This window comes from Pipistrellus hanaki, assembly GCF_964339955.1.
Source record: "Pipistrellus hanaki genome assembly, chromosome: 6".
NCBI classification, from domain to species: Eukaryota; Metazoa; Chordata; class Mammalia; order Chiroptera; family Vespertilionidae; genus Pipistrellus; species Pipistrellus hanaki.
In genome coordinates, this window is record NC_140508.1 from 26,072,061 (window position 1) to 26,091,978 (window position 19,918).

Genomic DNA, 19,918 nt, shown 5'->3' on the forward strand with positions numbered 1-19,918 from the left:
CATAATCCCCTCCCCTTGGGTGTGGGCTGGATGTAGTGATTCCTGTGAATCTCCATTCCTCTCTTTGTAAACAGGAATGTCTTATTGTGGTTATTTATACCCGATCATCATTATTTGTTAGGAGTGTGAGACAGCTTACTTGTCTCATTACCACCAGGGGTCTTCAGATGGAGAGGGACTGTGCTCCAGGAGCTATACTTGGAATTACACTGAGGAGCTTCACCCCAATCTGATTTCAGTGATGAGATTTTAGACTTCCAGCTGATGTTGCAATGCAGTAAGACTTTTGGAAATCTGGGAGGGTGTGAATGTATTTTTGCATGTAATTTGCATGTTGTCTATAAGACGACTGCCAATGATCTCATCTCCTGGTAGTCCATCCTTTCGGTGTGGGAGGGACCAGTTTCTAATGAGTAGAATACAGCAGATGGGATGGGGTGTTACTTCTGATGTTAGATTGTAAAAGATGGGCTTCTCTCTTGATCTCTCACTTGCTCACTCTGATGGAGGCCAGCTACCAGGTTGGGAGCTGCCTTATGAAGAGGTCCACATAAGGTAAGTGACTGAGGGAGGTATTCAGCCAACAATCCACAAGGAACTGAATCCTGCCAACCACAATAGAGTGAATTTGGAAATAGATCCTCCCTAGTGGAGCCTCAAGATGAGTGTAGCCCTGCCATTGCAGCCACATGAGAGGCCCTGAAGCAGAGGATCTAGATGAGCCATAAAATAATTAACAGCATTATGCTGTAATAGAACATTTGAAAAATATAAATCTTATACATACACACAAACACACACACAAAAAAATAAAGTCAAATGCAGTCCTACTACTCAGAGATAGTCACTGTTTACATTCAAAATGCATCTTTTCAGCCCAGCCAGCATGGATGGCTCAGTGGTTGAGCGTCAACCTATGAACCAGGAGGTCGCAATTCAATTCCAGGTCAAGGCACATGCCTAGGTTACAGGCTCAATCCCAGTAGGGGGTGTGCAAGAGGCAACTGATCAATGATTACCTCTCATCATTGATGTTTCTATCCCTCTCTCCCTCCCCCTTCCTCTCTGAAATCAATAAAAAATATTTTTAAAAATACACCTTTTTCAGTGTGGTCTGTTTTGTGAATAAAAAGAAAAGTAATATTAAAAGTATCTGTCCCCACTGGCTAGGTGATCAGTTTCTTGAGGTCAGGGACTGTGAACATACCTTTTTTTTTTTAATTTCTAATATCATTGAGGATTGTCTGGCAGATAAGAAGAGGTCAACTGGACATCATATCAAGGCAACAATGGTAGCAGCTGCTCTTCCAGTTAGACTATGCCACTCAAGGATGACAAAAAGAAGAAAAATGCAGTGGTTAATGGGGGGGAAAACCTATGTAATATTTTCAACAATAAAGATTTTTAAAAAGAAGAAGAATAAAAATGCTGGACAGTCAGCCAAGAAAGACAAAGATCTAGTGAATGAATCTGGGGGCAAAGCCAAAAAGAAGACATGGTCCGAAGTCAAAGCTCAGGACAAGCTCAATAATCTAGTTTTGTTTGACAAAGCAACATATGACAAACTCTAGGGAAAATCCCAGCTATAAGCTTATAACCCCAGCTATTGTCTCTGAGAAACTAAAGATTCAGGGTTCCTTGGCCAGGCCAACCTTTCATGAGCTCCTTAGTAAAGGACTTTTAAAACTAGTTTCAAAGCAGAGAGTTCAAGCAATTTATACCAGAAACACCAAAAGTGGAGATGCCCCAGCTGCTGATGAAGATGCATGAACAACAGGTCCCACTAGCTCACATTTTGAAAAAAAAAAACTTTATTAAATCAATTTAAAGAAAGAGATCAACTAACACTTTTCAAAATCAAATGACAACACTTGAAACAAAAATTGGAGGGCTACGGAGCAGCAGCAGCCAGGCTGGGAGCGGCCAGGCCCGGAGCAGCCGGACCCAGAGCAGCCAGGCCGGGAGCAGCCAGGCCCAGAGCGGCCGGGCCAGGAACAGGCAGGCACAGAGCAGCTGGGTCGGGAGCAGCTAGGCCCGGAGCAGCAGCAGCCAGGCCCGTGCAGCAGCAGCCGGGCCCGGAGCAGCAGCGGCCAGGTCAGGAGCAGCCAGGCTGGGAGCATCCAGGCCTGGAGTGGCCGGGCCCGGAGCAGCTGGGCCCAGTGCAGCCTGCTCGGAGCAGCTGGGTCAGGAGCAGCTCGCTCCTTGCCTGCCCATACCCCAGGGCTGCTTCTCAGACATGGCTGGAAACTTTTGGGGGAACTTGAGGGTCTGCTGAATCAAGTGATGAAGGCTTAGATCTGGATGTGTTGAGTTGTTGTAGCACTGGGGTATTGATCTGTGAGTGCCATATGTGGGGTCTGGATGAGGTTGGTTGATCTATTTGGATGTGTCTTTTGTTTGAAGTGTATCCTTGGGAATGTGGAGGTATTATTGATTTGAGAAAATGCTAAGTAATTGATTTGCTACCTGAAAAATTTAAAGTTCTGAAAGTTTAAGGTCTCTTGCCAAAAAGAGGTTTTAAAGCTAACACCTTAATTTTAATGGAGAAAGGGGAGGACAAGCCCTTCCCACCCAGAACAGGTAATCCAATTCCAACCAGCAGCTAACTTTAAACAATGTGTTCATTTACATTTGAATGGCTATGCCTTTTGATAGCCCAAGGGCAAGTTTACATGTAAACAAGTTTGCTTCTCAGTTCCCAGAGCAGAAAAAAAAAGGTTTAAAATTATTAGATTTTAAAATTCTAAAAAATATAAAAGTTTATTAATTTAAAAAAAGGAAATTAAAAAATATAATGAACAATATTAACTGTTGATTATAATAGAATCAGAGATGCGGGAAGGGAGTGGACTGACAATTCTCGAGGAAAAGGGAAGTGATGGGTAGGGGAAGAGACTGAACATAAACTGTGCACCTATGGATGAGGACAATGGGGGGTGGGGAAGGGGCAGAGGGTGGGGTGGGAACTTGGTGGAGGGAGAAAAAAATGAGGAACTTTTGTAATAATATGAACAATAAAGATTGATTTAAAATAAAAAATAATAAAAAAAACTTCAGGGCTAAAATAGGATGTTTATTATAAGTATTTCCTCAATATGAATTTTTATTTTTTTCATGTGTCATACATAAAATTATAGTAAAAAAATTACCATAAGCAGATGTAGCACCTCCATTTCCATGATCAGCATACTGCGTTACAGTAACTAAGTTTATATTCCACCATCAAGTGTAGTTCTTTCATTAGTTCACTTTGTGAATTCCTTCAAATCCAACAGTCTCATCATTACTCCTCAAAATATCCAGAGAAAGGTTTGAACTTGGAAGAAATGGAAGATTCTGAACCTGTTGCATTGCCTTAAATTCCATTTGCAATTTTAGTGGGGTAAACAGAACCTAGATGCTTTTCAGTGTGGAAAAAAATCATTTTATCTTGATCAAACTGGAATTTTATTTTTATTTTTTTCTGACAATTTAAGAGGCCAACTGGGCAAAAGTTCATTTTTCACACAAGGAAAATCTTCAAAGAAGATTATGACTTTCAAAGGGTCCATTTGTTGAAAGTTCAGTAACTCCAACATTGTCCTATAGCTGAGATCCTTTGATATTTGTCTTCAGCTAACTCTGCAAACATCCTTTCAGCTCCCCTACCATCAGTGAGCCCTGCAGCTCACTTGCATTTTCCCTCAATGTGCATTTTTAATAGGAGATTGTCAAGTTGCTTTATATCTCTCATAAGCCATGATTTATTAAGATACTGGCATTCTGCTGCTTTTAGTCTACCTAGTCTACTAAATTATCTCTCCAACAAAAGGCATAACCCACATATAAAAATAGTTTTCAGGGATTGCATTCTGTTGTAATACTCATACAACAGAATGCAATCCCTGAAAACTATTTTTATATGTGGGTTATGCCTTTTGTTGGAGAGATAATTTAGTTATCTCTTATTATCTATACTAATAAGAGAAATGTGGCAATTGGCCGTCACTCTGCAATGCCCACAGCCAATCAGGATGGAATATGCAAATTAGCAGGACAAAGATGGTGGCAGCCATGAAGCCAGTCTGAGCAGGTAGGAGGTTTGGGTTGCCCCAAGTGACAGCAGCCACAAAGCTGGCCTGAGTGTACAGGAAACTTGGGTGACCCAGGCCTGTCGCGGAGGGAGGGGCCTGCAAACGGCCCTCAGCCGCTCATTCAGGCTGGCCATGCCATCATCGGGATGAGGATCATTGCTGGGGGACATGGCCAGCCTGAAAACTACCCTCAGCCCCTCACCCAGGCTGGCCACACACCCCCAGTGGCAACCCTCCTGTAAATGCCCCAGCCCCTCGTCCAGGCTGGTACTATCTCCAGTGGGGACCCTCACCCCAATGGGGGCATAGCCGGCCTGCAAACCACCATAGGCACCTCACCTGGGCCTCCCCAACCCCTAAGGGAACCACCCTGATCTGGGACACCCTTCAGGGAAAATCAGCTGGCCCCCACCTGTGCACCAGGCCTCTATCTATACTAATAAAAGGTAATATGCTAATTAGACTGGGAGACCTTCCAGGAGACTTTCCGGGCAGGGCCGAGGTAGAGGCGGCTAGGGGCCAAGAGGGGACAGAAGTTGTGGATAATCAGGCTGGTGGAGGGAGAATGTTAGAGGTGATCAGGCCAGCAGGAGAGGCAGTTAGGGGTGAGCAGGATGGCAGGGGGAGCAGTAGGGGGTGAGTAAGCTGGGGGGGAGGGGGGGAAGAGGGCAGTTGGGGGTGAGCAGGCTGGCAGGAAGAGTGGTTAGGGGCAATCAGGCAGGCAGACAGGTGAGCAGTTAGTAGCCAGCAGTCCCGGATTGCAAGAGGGATGTCCAACTGCTGGTTTAGGCCCCATCTCTATGGACCTAAACTGCTGTCAGACATCCCCTGAGAGATCCCAGATTGGAGAGGATGCAAGCCAGGCTGAGGGACACACACCCTGTACACAAATTTTGTGCATTGGGCCACTAGTCCTATATAATAAAGAGGTAATGTGCAAATTGACCCTCAGGCCCTCTCACAAGATCGCCTCCCTCATGTGGTCAAAGATGGCTGCCACAAGATGGCTGGCAGGGGAGGGTAGTTGTGGGCATTCAGGCCAGCAGGGGGGGGCAGTTAGGGGTAACCAGGCCAGCAGGGAGGGCAGTTGGGGCAACCAGGCCAGCAGGGAGCAGTGAGGGGTGACCAGGCTGGTGGGGGAAGCAGTTGGGGGAAACCAGGCTGGTGAGGGGGCAGTTAGGAGAGATCAGGCCGGCAGGCAGAGGTAGTTAGGGGTGATCTGGCTGGTGGGGGAGAGGAGGAACATTAGGGGAGATCAGGCAGGCAGGCATGTGAGCATTTAGGAGCCATCAGTCCTGGATTGTGTGGGGTTATGTCCAACTGCCGGTTTCCCCTGAAGAGTTCTGGAATGAAGAAGGTGCAGGCTGGACTGAGGGGACCCCTCTCCCCCATACACAAATTTCATGCACCACACCTCTAGTATTCTCAATAAAGAAGCAAATAGACCAATTTATAATCCAAAAATACAGGCTAACATTGGATTAGATACTTCTAAACTCATATTTTGTAGATAAGTGGTAAAAAAAAAAAAAATTCCAAGGATTATGGGATACCAAAGTTACTAAGTGGGAACATTTAACTACATGAAAAATTATAAAGATATCAGATTTTCAAACTTGCCTTTTCCTTCAGATTAAGAGATAAATTTATTTAGACAGCTGAAAAGGGCTCTGTAAGAGATGTTTAGTCTTCTTGGCTATTTCCCAAAGATTATCAGAAAGGAATAACCTAACTAATTTGATGTTTTGACAGGGTCTGCACTGATTATGGGAGAGATTTTTGTACTTGATATGCTTAAATAATAACCTGTATGCTTAATATGACTGTAAACAATATGGCTTATTTTAAGTTATCCAAAGAGCAGTTCATCAATATAGATGAACTGAGTACATTGATGGATTTTATAGAGGTACCTACAATTTCTCTTATATCATGTGAATGCCTAACTAGGTTGATTATATAAACTGAATGAGTTCAAGGATACCTATAATAATAAAAGACACTAACAATATGTAATTTAAAAATCCCATGGAAAATACTTTACTAATGGTTGATTTAAAATGTCTAACATATGAAGATCCTCTAATGTAGTACAAATGAAAGAATTAAGGAATTGGGGATATTTATAAGACCAAATAAGTATTTTGGCTTAAAAGGCTCTTTCAATTTGCATTAGTTCTCCGATTTTTTTCATGCTGCCAAAATACTAACCTCCTTTGATTAATAGATGCTAATCCTGTTGGACTTCTATGGTTCAATAAACTTTAATGTTATATGTCCTGTGAGTTCCACAAAGGTATTGAGCAGCTGTCACTGATTTCATTCTCTTCTGCATTATTTTTCTTTTCCTTTTTTGTAGCTATCAGGGTTCCTGTTCTGTATCCCAAGGAACCTCATAATATAATTCAGACCTCAATCTTACTTTAAGTCACAAAACAGTGCCTGAGGCTTAACTTAGTTGCTGTTTCTTTCTTATAATTTATTTCTGTCAAAATGAGCTTCTCTGAAATTATTTTCAAGATCTTTCATCTCATATTTTACCATCCGAGTTTGAATAATAACTTTCTTGAACTGTTAAGGAAGTGGTTTTAAAAATTATTTACAACTGCAGCATAAGGAATGTAGTCAATAATGTTGTAATAACAATGTATAGTGGCACCTGGGTACTGGAAATATCAGGAGAAAAACTTAGTAAAATATATGATTGCATATTCACCAGGCTGTACATTTGAAGCTAATAAAAATAATATTGAATGTAAACTATAGCTTAAAAGCTATTTTAAAAACTACAAAAGAAGCCTTAGCTGGTTTGGCTCAGTGAATAGAGCGTCACCCTGTGCAATGAAGGGTCCTAGGTTCAATTCTAGTCAAGGTCACGTGCCTGGGCTGTGCAGGAGGTAGCTTTCTCATCATTGATGTTTCAATCTCTCTCTCCCTTTCTCTCTGAAATCAATAAAAGTATATTTTAAAAAAATAAATAAAAATAAAAACTACAAAAGCAATGTCTGTTTAAAAAATTATGTATATTTTTTTCTAGTAAGGATTATACACAACTTCAGAAAATACAAATTTATTTTAAATTTTCAACATGATGGAGGTGAAATTCTCACTGGCATGAAGTATGGACACTTTTGGTTAGTTCAGGCAGACTCTCCCTCTGTTGTTAACAGGCCAGATTTGCTTTCAAGATGTGCCCAGGAAGAACTCAACAGGTATGTTGCTTTATAATGTTTCTTTTATCTAATATATCATGAGCATTATAAATAGTACAATCATTACACATTCTATTCCTACATCATTTTTAATGCCTGAAGGAATTTTAGTTGTAGAAATTATACCATAATTTAATCAATGAACTTTTATTAATATACCCTTATGCTGTTTTCAATATTTGTGTTAATGTAAACAAAAATGTAGTGAATGTCTTATATATTCTTTCCTTTCTCATAGCCCTTTATATCTCCTCTGAATGAATAAATAGAATTAAGATTTATGAGTCCAAGTGTATTTAAAATGGAAAGGCTATTAATATAGTATGTCTCCCAGAACTGTTATATCAATATACTCCAACCACAGTGTGGAAAGTGCTCAGTTTTCTGCACTTTGACCAATACTAGTTATTTGTCTTTTCCAATGTAATGTCTGAAAATAGACTTATAATTTACATCTTTTAAATTATTGGTATGGCGGATACATTTTTATTGTTGGTTATGTATTTTTTCTTTAGTCACATGCTTCTTAACAGGCATGTGACTGTTAAGTTTTCTTAGTTTTCTATCAGAAGTTCATCATTCTAATATACATTTATATATATATATATATATATATATATATATATATATATATATATATATACTAGAGCCTAAGTGCACAAAGTTCATGCACTAAGGAGTGGGGGTTCCCTCAGCCCAGACTGTGCCCCCTTGCAGTCCGGGACCCCTCGGGGGATGTCCATCTCCCAGGGATAAGTCTTACGCTGGCAGTCGGACATCCCTTTCACAGTCCAGGATCCCTCACTCCTTACCGCCCACCTGCTTGGTGCTCCTTACTGCTTGGCTCTCTGCATCTGCCCCCTGGTAGGTAGGGACCATGGGAGGGCTCCAGGGCATGTCTCATCTGTCTCGCTCAGTCCCAATGGGCCAGATTCCAGCAGCAAGCTAACCTACTTTTTGGAGCATCTGTCCCCTGGTGGTCAGTGCATGTCATAGCGACTGATCCACCACTCGACTGTCTGCCCTCTGGTGGTCAATGCACATCATAGCAAGTGGTTGAACGGCCTTAACATATCATTAGCATATTACGTTTTGATTGGTATAACAGATGACCAGATGACTGGACACTTAGCATATTAGGCTTTTATTATATACTAAAGTCCCAGTGCATGCAAAGTCATGCATTGGAGGGAGGTCTCTCAGCCCAGCCTGCCCCTTCTCACAGTCCAGGAGCCCTAAGGGGTGGGAGATGACCTGGCGATCAGGAGAAGGTGACACCCCCATCACACCTCTGCTGCTGCCCTGCCAGCAGCACAAGCCTCAGCCAGCCCTGGTTACCTGAGCTTCGGGCAGCCCTGGCAGCTGGGCAACCACCACCGGAGGCTTGCCTGCACCTTGGGCATCAGCTATGCAGCTGCCATCTGAGGCTTGCCTGTGCCTCAGGCTGGCCCTGGGCAGCTGGGGGGCTAAGGGAGGGTCCGGCCACACCTTGCACCTACTGCCCTACTGGCTGGGCTAAAAGGACTGGGGGACTTCAGTGGGACTGAGGGGACTGGGCACTGCCATCTTGTGTCTATGAGTGCCACCATCTTTGTGACAGCATTTTGTTCAATTTGCATATTCCCTCTTTATTAGATAGAAGGATATTTTTAATTTTATTGATTTATCTATTTATTATTTTTTTTTTTAGAGGAAGGAAGGGTGGGGGAGAAAGAGAAACATTGATCATCGGTATGAGAGAGAAACTTCTATTGGTTTCCTCCCACACATGCCCTGACCAAGAATCGAACCCACCATACAAAAAAATTATTTTACAGACTATTACAGCTTTGAGGAAATAATTATATCTATGCAATCTACATAAATCAAAGGGAGCATAGGTTGTTTGAGAATTCTGGTGTCTTGAAGACAGAGAGACCTTAGTTTCAATACTTGAGTAAACTATTAACTATCATGAACTTTTATTATTATTTTTTAAATATATTTTATTGATTTTTTTTTTTTTTAGAGAGGAAGAGAGAGGGATAGAGAGTTAGAAACATTGATGAGAGAGAAACATCGATCAGCTGCCTCTTGCACACCCCCTACTGGGGATGTACCCGCAACCAAGGTACATGCCCTTGACCGGAATCAAATCCTGGACCTTTCAGTCCGCAGGCCAAAGCTCTATCCACTGAGCCAAACCGGTTTCAGCTAACTATCGTGAACTTTTAACTTCATCTGGTTTTGTGAAGAATAAATTAAATAATGAATTAAAAGCTCTTACCACAGAAGTTGGCATATAATCAGAACTCAATAAATGAGAACTTGGCAAAATCTTCCTGTAGACTCCAATGTTAACAATCCCAAATTATTTTAGAAGTTCCAAAAAAGAGAGAATGTGTTAAAAATTTAATTGGGATAAGGCAAAACTACAAATGTATAAAGTTGGGTGGAGATACCCTTTTATTCAATAATTTTCTTCATTTTGAAAACTTCTTGTAGGCTTAGTAATTTAACTGGGTATAATCTTATAATTCTCTTACGTTATTTTAGTGACTACACTATTTATTAAATCTCCCTGACAGTCTTGGTTCACTGAAACATAGATTAATATGCTGTATTTTATTTTTTATCAGTGCATCTGATAAATCTATGAGCATTGAATATGTGATTTCTTTGCAAAGGAATTTAATATTCCTTCACTTTAAGAAAACATAGATTGAATTTTTGTCAACAAATAAATTTTAGAAGCAGCTTGACAAGTTCTATGAAAACCCTTCGGGATTTTAATTGAGATTTCATTATTTCTGCATAATAGATGCCTATGTAATATTTAAGCTACTTATTCTTAAAAATGGTGTGTGTCACCACTTGGGTTTTATTTAGTATTTTAATACTTTTATGTTTATTTCATTATATATCTTGAGATATTTCCTAGATATTTTATAAGGTTTTTATTTGTTTTGTTTTGTTACTGTGAATGAAATCTCTATCACCTTTCTCTAGTGATTATAACTGACCTACAGAAAGAGCATTGGGTTTTGTATGTTGAGCTTCTATTCAACTTCCTTACTGAACTCTCTTTCTTGTTCTAATAAGTCAGCTAAGTCTTTGGCCTTAGAAGCTAAAGAGGTATATTGTCAGCAAATAATGACAGTTTTGTCCTTTCTTTTCCGTTTTTGGCCTCATTGCACTGGCTTAGACTGCCAGTAAGTTGAATAGAAGAGGGATAGTTAGAAATTTTTTATTGTCTTTTGTGATGTTCTAAGTTTACAAATTTTTATCCCTACCTACTTGCTAAGAGATTGTATATTTTGGGATATAGAACAAAGGAATGCATATAATTCAACCGTGTCTTCAAAATGCTTGAGTTTACATAGAAAATGAGTAATTTGTAAAATAATTTCATTTATAGGCTTTACCATCATTATCATAAATTTTTAAACATTAAGTTTTACTACTTAAATGGATTTCCCAATAAACTATTGTTATAACATTGGCAATTCCAAACAAGGAACAATTTTTTGGTTTCCCTGTTTGGGATCTATTGTATATCCTAAAATACATCAATGAGCTTAGAAAATAGCAGGAGTAATGAAGCCAAATTGGAGTGTATGTCTGGAAGGTTGCACAGTTAATGATGACCCTATTGCATGTGTTGCAAATAGCTTTTGCTTCCTGTTAATAACAGCTTGCCATGTAAATGGACTGATGTAAAATATACTGAGTACTATTCTTAAAATAAATGTTGCTTTTATTTTCAGTGAAGAGGAAACCACTTTTTTTTTTTTTTTTTTTTTTCTTTCTTTTCTTTTCTCTTCTTTTTACATTTCCAAATGCTACAAAAATAAATCTCCCTAAAGGTACATCTAACAGCCATTGTACAACTCTGGATTTAGAATGCAGTCAACAGGTTAATTAATAAAAACCATATATATCATTGCTAATCTGCAAAACATTTGTTTTTTTCAGACCTGCCCATTAAATTGCATAATTTTAATGGAAGTTTAATGTCAAAATAAATAAAACTATGATGAGTTTGGCATGCCTGCTCTGTCAATAAGAGGAAATTATTTTTTAAAAATACATTTTTATTTATTTCAGAGAGGAAAGGAGTAGGAGGGAGAGAGAGAAACATCAATGACGAGAGAGAATCATTGATTGCTGCCTCCTGCACACCCCACACTAGGGATCAAACCTACAACCTGGTCATTTATCCTGACCAGGAATCTCCTGGTTCAGTGGTCAATGCTCAACCACTGAGCTACCCAGGCCAGGCAATAAGAGGAAATTATTTACATACTTCCAAAAAAGTACATTTTCTAAAGAGGAAAACATTTAGACTAAATGGTCATTGCCAATATTTTCAGTTAGGTTATGAAATAATTGAGACTGTTATCCAACCTTAACTAGACACAGAGCAAGACTTTCATTTTGTCCACTTGTGCCATTCTCTTAGAAACCTTGTGTAACACTGAACAACCCCACATCATTTATTGCCTTTCACATAATATAAGAGCCTGAAAATTTTAGACATAAATTTCAATTAAAGCAATGTGTAGAGTTTTATTCCTAACTGCAAATAAAAAATTACATAAGAAATATTAATCATGATTTTTTTGGGGGAGTAATGGAACGATGGATGGTTCTATCTTTCAACTTTTCTGTATATTTAAAATCATTATGGTGAGCATATATTACCTTCATAGGGAAAACATAACGAGTATTTTTAGAAGTTGATTTAAGGCAATAGGAAATATGTTTACTAGAGCAAAGCTTCCTACGGGTAAAACTTTTTCATGTGTTACAGAACTAGAAACAAATCTTGTGCTCAAATCTTGTATTCCTCTGTCCTCCATTGTCCCCAGTCTCCTTGGGGTGAAACTTGACCAGAGGGACAAGCAGAATATGCCCCTTGAATCTTGACGAAGTCTTAACAAAGAGGTTGTACCTCTCTTTGCCTTGATGGAAGTGCCTTTTCTTATCTGACACGTCGTCATCTGCATTTGGTCTGGTTGGCTACAGCAATTATCAGACCATGATGCTTGTGCATTTCTCTCTGTACCATCAGAGATTGGGCCTGCAGAGGAGGGAAGTTTGGGGCACCAGGCCTGCAGGGGAGTGCAGTTGGGAGCAGGTGGGTCAGCAGGGGATGGCAGTTGGGGGCAATCAGGCAGCAGGGGAGCACTTAGGCATTGATGAGGCTGGCAGCTAAGTGGTTAGGGGGTGATCAGGTAGGCAAACAGGCCCATGGTTAGAAGCCAGCAGTCCCAGATTGTGAGAGGGATGTCCAACTGTCAGTTTGACATCCCCCAAGGGGTTGCAGATTGGAGAGGGTGCATGCTGGGGTGAAGGACATCCTCCCTCCCCCAGTGTACAAATTTTGTGCACCAGGCCTCTAGTTGGTTAATAAAATTATATAGGTTTAATACATCACCACCTAAAGTCTAGTCTTCTTCCTTCACCATTTATCCTTACTTTAACCTCTTTTATCTGCCCCCAATCCCTTTTCCTTCAGGTATTGCCTGTGTCTGTGAGTTTTTGGTTTTTTTTGTTCTTATTTTGTTTGTTTTTTGCTTAATCTCTTCACATATTTCACCCAGCCCTCCAGCTCCCTTCTCTCTGACAGCTATCAGTCTATTCTCTATATCTATGACTCTGCTTCTGTTTTGCTTATTTATTTTACTAATTAGATTCCTTATACAAGTGAAATCATATGGTATTTTTTTTTTTTTTACTATGTTATTTAACTTAGCATAATGCCCTCAAGGTCTATACATGCTATCACAAAAGGTAAGATCTCCTTTTTTTTTTACAGCTGAATAGCATTCCATTGTGTACATTTACCACAGCTCTTTTATCCATTCATCTACTTGGACATTTGGTCTGTTTCCAAATCTTAGTTATTTTAAATAGCTCTTCAAAAAAAAAAAAAAAAAATAGGGGTGCATATATTTTTTTTTGAATTAGTGTATCAGGTGTCTTCAGATATATTCCCAAAAGTGGAATTGCTGGGTCATGAGGCAATTCTATTTTTATTTTTTTTATGAAACTCCATACTATTTTTCACAATGGCTGGACCAGATTGCATTCCCACCAACCAGTGCATGAGGCTACCATATTTAAAATGTCAACCTTCCTTCTCCCCAGATATTCATATTTCATGATCCTACCCAATGTTTCTCAGTAGTTTGTGTAACTATCTAACATACTATGCATTTTACTCATCCAATAACCAATAAGGAAGGAGCCAAATTAAATACTTTAAGCAAATTAAGAGTATGGAAAAAGGCATTATAGCCAGGAAAAACTTAACAGAGCAGGAGGATTTGAGTTGACTTTTAAAGGGATGGATGGGGTTTGAATAAGCATTACATGTGAGGGTGGGGGTGAAGAGATGAGCAATTTTTCAGATTTGAAGTGCAGAAAAGACTTACCTGTTAATAAGTAGGGCATTGTAGGTTTTTTTTTGGGGGGAGGGGGGTCTCTTTGAAAATAAGGACTCTCTCACCTCTGTTTTCTCAAAGTTTATTCCAGTATCTGGCACAGAATAGAAATTCAATAAGCCTGGCCCATGTGGCTCAGTGGTTGAGTGTCCACCTATAAACCATGAGGTCACAGGTTCAATTCTCAGTCAGGGCACATGCCCAGCTTGCAGGCTTGATCTTCAATAAGTGGAGTGCACGAAGCAATGGATCAATAATTCTCTCTCATCATTGATGTTTCTATCTCTCTCTCCCTCTCCCTTTCTCTCTGAAATCAATAAAAATATATATTTTTAAAAATAAATTCAATAAATGGTGGATGGGTGGATTAAAGGATTAATGAATGGGTAGACTATACAACCTCATGGATCCAACTACTTTCTATTTAAATGTCACTGGATTCTTATGCATTATAATCTTCACCCAATGGATCAAATGAGTATTTAGTTTTGACCCACACATGAAAGAACCTTTGTAAAAATTACTATAAGAATTTCTTTTTTTGTTATGGTAAAGCACACACAATATTCACACTTGAAACTCTATATCCACTAAATACTAATTACCTCACTTCCCTTCGCAGCTCTTGATAACCCCCTTTCTACTTCCTATTTCTATGATTTTGAATATTTAGATATTTTGTGTGAGTGAAATCATACAGCGTTTGTTCTAAAAATACTGTAAGAAAATTCAACCTCCCTTTACTCTACTTTGTCAGGAATAGTCATTGGAAAACATCCCACCTTGGAAGCTAAAATTCCCTGTTGTGCAATTTAAAACTAGATTGAGAAACAAGCTGATTATTAATTTCTTGGTCTGATCCCTATTTGTAGTCCATAAGAAAAATGATAATTATTCTCATATAAATGAGGCAAGTCAAAATATTATATTTTAATTCTAAGAAATTCATTTCTCCCCCACATTTTAATAATTTCTGAAATTAAGATAAGCCTTATAATCAATAGTGTTTTTGCATTGTGTCATAGTTTAGTTGGCAGCATTCTTTCTTTCCTGGTGGCATTTTTAAATGTTTTTATTAAATATTTTTTGAGAGAGAGGAAGAGAAAAGGGGAGAGAGATAGAAACATTGATGAGAGAGAAACATCAATCCACTGCTTCTTACATGCTCCCTCCTGGGAATCGAGTTTGCAACCCAGACATGTGCCTTGATGGGAAATCTCTTGCTGCAGGGGACAACATTCAACCAGCTAAGCCACACTGGCCGGACATGAGGATACTTTTTATTGGTATACTTTATAAGCATTGGAGTTGTAGAACTATGAAATAAGGTAAATGATTAGCTCAAAATCTCACAACCAGTTCATGGTAGAACTAAGACTGAAACTAAGATTTCCATGGTTTTAAACTAGTCTTTTAATCTGTAATAATCTGTAATAATAAAAAAAGCATAATATGCTAATTATACCGGCCATCCTTCCAGATAACCTTTTGGATGAAGCCAGGTCTGCAAGGGAAGCCTGGGTTCCGGGTGCCAGAGGGAAGCTGGTGCTGGCAGCTGGGGAAAGGAAGGCCTACTCCTGCACAAATTTTGTGCATCGGGCCTCTAGTGTTTAGATAACATTCCCACTAAAAAATGGAGCTCTTCCCAAACTACTTTTATGTCAGATCTTGTGAATTTAAAGAAAATACCATTCTATTCCAGATATTTCCCATTTAACGTTAGAAGGGAAGAAATAATGAGTTTCAGAAGCACTCTCTTATGACAAGTTTCTTGCAACTGGAGCCTCAGCTAATATTTCCACATATCTTCTACACTAATAAAAGAGAAAGATGCAAATTGACCGTACTTTCACAATGCCCACCAGCCAATCAGGAACAAGTATGCAAATTAACCCAAAAATATGGTGGGTTAATTTGCATACACAGGCGCTGAGTGGCCAGAGGTGGGGTGGGACACTTGCATCATCACCATAGTGATGTTCTGCACCACCCCAGCCACTCCGGGCCTCTGGGCAGCGTGGGAAGGCAGAAAGGCAGCTCTGGGGCCAGAGTGGAAAGGCGGCTCTGGGGCTGGAGCAGAAAGGCAGTGCTGATAGCCAGGAAAGGAAGGCCCATTCTTGCACGAATGTTCATGCATCAGGCCTTTAGTAGCAAATAACAACAAAGGAATGTCTTACATATTTCATGGGACAACCTTATGCTAAAAAATAAATCATTCTTTATCTGAATTTCACATTTGACTAGGTACCCTGTAATTAATCTGGCAATTTTAACCTCACCCAATCTTTGGAGGAAGGGAGATCAATAGCTTGGTTTTGACTTTCTACAAGATTCTCAAGGCAGGGAGGTGGGCAGGGAGGCGTGGACTGCTCCAGTTAATCAAGAACCCTCTGGATAGTGTCAGACTTAGGATTTTTTGGAGCTCCCTGGATTCAGCTCCTAAAATTCATGTTGGAAATGTAGCAAATACTAATTTGGACTGAATGCCAAATGGTCTAGTGATAAAATATATATTAGGTTGAAGCCAAATATCACCAACAGAATAAACTTCTAGAGCAAGTTGTTTTCTTAAAGAACTAATAGCCTAAATGGAATTAAATAACAAAATTAAAATATGGTTTATGAAGCTTATTTTGTTTAATGTCATAAATAATATACTAATAATTTTGCAGACTATAAATATGATTTATATGAAATTTTTATCATTCTGTTTTTCATCTTATTTAAAATTACACAAACATTTGTTGACTCAAAAAGGACAGTATATTCTTCCTAAAGTTATCTAAAGGCATTTTTGTCTACTATCCTTATTATCTGCTGATTTAACTATTTGAAAGTTTTTAATCCTTTTTAATCACAGTAGCAATTTTCTCTTATAGTAATAAATACATATACTCATATTTCAACTGACTGATAGAAATCTAATATATAAAACTCATAAGGAGCATTTCATTTCACATTATGTCTATATGCTTACCCCTATTTGAAAATGAATATTCAGATGTTAACAATAAATTCAAAGAATGCTAGCCTATTTTATTTAACTGATTTTTATTTTTGGTTATTTATTTTTTGTTCCTTTTAAAAATAAATATTTATTGTTGAAGTATTATATAAGTCCCCTTTTTCCCACATTGATGCCCCCTTCTATCTCCCCTCCTGCCCCAGGCCCCAGGCCTTCAACATCCTATTGTCTGTGTCCATATATACATAAAGTTATTTGGTTGATCTCTTCCCACCTAACCACCCTCCCCTGCCTTCCCTCTGAGATTTGAAAGTCTATTCCATGTTTATATGTCTCTGGATCAACGTTTGGTTCTGGATTAGCAGCATCACCTGAGGAACATGCTAGATTTTAGGCCAACCCTAGACTTACAGAACCAGAATCTCAGGGTGGGATTGCATTTTAACAAGCCCTCCAATTTATTCAAATGCACATTCAACTTTGAAAAATTCTGGCCCTGAAAAAAAATTCTTAGCCACTGGCTAGAAATGTAGGATTTCAGGCTTATCCCATACCTAGGGAATTAATATCTGTATCTTAACAGGATGCTCAAGTGACTTTTGTGCACATTAAAGTCTGAGACCTGATGTCCTAGAAGATTCCTAATCTGAAGGGCCAAAGGCTTGGAGTGGTTCCTGTGCCCCAGACCAACAACTAGACCTGATTGAAGACTCTATCCTGATGAATGAAATACTAGAACTATTTTAATCAACAGTGACAGCTGTCAATCTTGTTCTACTATTTCATTCTATCAACAGTGTCCTTTATAAATCCCTAATTAGCACAATTACCACAAAAATTTCCTACCTTCCATTAGCCTTTACTCCTGTTTTTGTTGTACAGCAATAACTGACACAGTGTTCCTAAGATAGCTTTATCAAAGTCATTAGAAAGGCTTACTCCAAAGATGTATTGGGAAATAGTCCTATATAATAAAAGCCTAATATGCTAAGTGTTTGGTTGTCCGGTCATCCATTCAACCAACCAAAGCATAATATGCTAATGATATGCTAAGGCCACTGAACTGCTTGCTATGATGTGCACTGACCACCAGGGGGCAGATGCTCTGACTGGTAGGTTAGCTTGCTGCTGGGGTCTGGCCAATCAGAACTGAGCAAGTCAGGCTAGAAACACCCTGGAGCCCTCCTGCAGTCCCTCCCTGGCTGGTCAACCTCCCACATCCCTCCCCAGCTCTGATTATGCACCAGTGGGGTCCCTTGGCCTGGCCTGCACCCTCTCGCAATCCAGGACCCCTCAGGGGATGTTGGAGAGCTGGTTTTGGCCCGATCCCACAGGCCAGGCTAAGCGACCCCACTGGTGCATGAATTCGTGCACCAAGACCTCTAGTATACTATAAAGGTCTTCTAATTTGTTAAGAGGCTTCTTCAAAGCAGGATTTCCAGCCTTGGCTGTGTAATGAAATCACCTGACAGCTCTGATAGTGAAGGATCCATCCAGACAATTGTATCTGATTCTCTGAGGATGAGATGCAGGCATTAACCTTTTTGTCAAAGCTTCCCAGGGGATTATCTCAGTATGCACTCAAGATAGAGAAACAACGATCTAACCTTTGGTTTGATTACCTAACTCCTACACCCAACATGGCCTATGTAGCTAAGCCTGATGCTCATGGTATTTCAAGTTCAAGCAAATAAAACACAAATATTTTTTAGTTTGAGAAGATCTCTTTATTGTCATACAGAGGAACCTTTTAAGCAGGAGGCAAATGGGCTTTACCAAGATCATCACTCTGAAAAAAACCCTATTAATTTTGAATCCACCTAAATGCTTCATACACAACAAACTTGGCACATCAAAAGTTTGCCATAATTATTTACATCTTATTTTCTATTCTTTCTAATCTGGTGACTTCCCCAAATGCGTCCAGTGGCATTCCCCTCTACCCCCTTATCTTATAAGTAGAAAAGAAAAAAAAAAAAAGATTTTTTTTTTTTTTGTGAGGGTCAGAGCCCTGTAGGCAGTTTGGTGCTAACTTTTAAGTTTAAAATCCATGTTAAATATTGGTTTTGATCACTCAACACAGTCTTTTTGGACAAAATATCCATTTTTAATGATTCTTCTGGTCATAAGGCTATTGTTTTAAGTTTCCCTCCAATCTCACCAGCAGCTGAGCAATTTCATCTCTACTCTTGAAGAGGAATTTTTTTATTACAGCTCCACAATCCCAGAAGAGCTTTGGAATTTTAAACTTTTGGAGTGTAGAAAGGTAATGCAATGAATATGGCATATTGTGTTGTATCTCCAGGGAAGCCTAAAGCAGCATCCTGGAGTAAACACATTTAAATCTATACAATGAAACATAAAAATTCATTGTAAGCAAGATAAACAGACATTCTAAACAGTCTCATGTGAGCTCTGGTTTTGTCATTAAATTTGTGAGAAACTTTTAGTTTTAGAAACTTTTTTTGGGGGGGCGGGGAGCCCCAAGTAGGAGAACTTGCAATAAAAAAGAGACAGATTCAAATTGGGAGATAGGTTTTAAAATAATAAAATCCTTTGGGAGCACCCAGAAATGGCATCTTGTATGTGGGCTTATTAGTTTCAATGATGATTCACTCCCCAAGCAGTTTACAGCTGCCTCCCCTTTATTTCTCACTTTCATTTACTTCATGTACATCAAGGCGCTAGTGGTAGGTGGTTCGGAATGTCCTGGCCCACCCTTGGGCAGACTCATTGTTCTTGTAGATTTTTAGAAATCTTATGGCTTGTCTTCATATCTTTTAGTTCTGCATTCAAAATCATATGGGCCCAGCCAGCCTGGCTCAATGGCTGAGTGTCAACCTATGAACCAGGAGGTTGGACTCATGGTCAGGGCACATGCCCGGGTTGTGGGCTTAGAGCATGCAGGAGGCAGCCAATCAATGATTCTCTCTCACTATTGATGTCTGTCTCTCTTCCTCTCTAAAATCAATACTATTTATTTTATTTTTAGAAAAATCACTTGATCTTCTCTGCTCCTAGACTATTTTTCTTGGAAGGGGAGAGGGAGGAATCTCTTACGTCTCCTTTGATTATTTAACTGACTTTTGCTCAAGGAACATTACAGGTTAGTGAAAAGAAGATGGAAAATAGGAAACTATAGCCCTCTTTCAGAAATATACATTGCTTTTCTTTCTTAGAATATTCCTGAAGATTTTTCTCTTGGCATTGCCTTTTAAAGATGAATCCAGTCCTGGCCAG

General features: G+C 39.3%; 1 pseudogene across 1 annotated transcript; it reads left to right on the top strand.

The window, feature by feature from the left end:
* The first annotated feature begins 1,141 nt into the window (after window positions 1-1,141).
* LOC311624120 (small ribosomal subunit protein eS25-like) lies at window positions 1,142-1,809 on the top strand (annotated as a pseudogene). The gene has a single exon. The product of its transcript is annotated as a small ribosomal subunit protein eS25-like (transcript).
* The last annotated feature ends 18,109 nt before the right edge of the window (window positions 1,810-19,918 follow it).